The 221-nt window shown below is 39.4% G+C and overlaps 1 protein-coding gene across 1 annotated transcript in view; it reads right to left on the bottom strand.

The window, feature by feature from the left end:
• The window catches only part of eif2b1 (eukaryotic translation initiation factor 2B, subunit 1 alpha), a 4,880-nt gene that overhangs the window by 3,773 nt on the left and 886 nt on the right, over positions 1–221 (bottom strand). The window lies entirely within an intron of this gene.

The following is a 221-nucleotide window of genomic DNA, read 5'->3' as shown; positions in this document are numbered from 1 at the left end:
GTCCCAGCTCAAATTCAAGCGGATATTTTCCAGAGTTAGTCTTTGAGCACAAAACTCAGACTTTGTGTCACAATCCCTCCACCGTGGATCAGCAGGGACACAAAAAGAGGAATTATTGGATGAACTTTGGATAATAAACACTTAATCTGACTAACTTACATATGAATTACACTACAAAAGGACCTCTTTAAGGACAGATCACAGCCAGATAAACAGACACA

The sequence above is a fragment of the Morone saxatilis genome, unplaced genomic scaffold (genome assembly GCF_004916995.1).
Source record: "Morone saxatilis isolate NCDOM2014 unplaced genomic scaffold, NCSU_SB_2.0 Contig21, whole genome shotgun sequence".
Classification (NCBI taxonomy): Eukaryota; Metazoa; Chordata; class Actinopteri; family Moronidae; genus Morone; species Morone saxatilis.
This window is presented reverse-complemented; position numbering and strand designations above follow the sequence as displayed.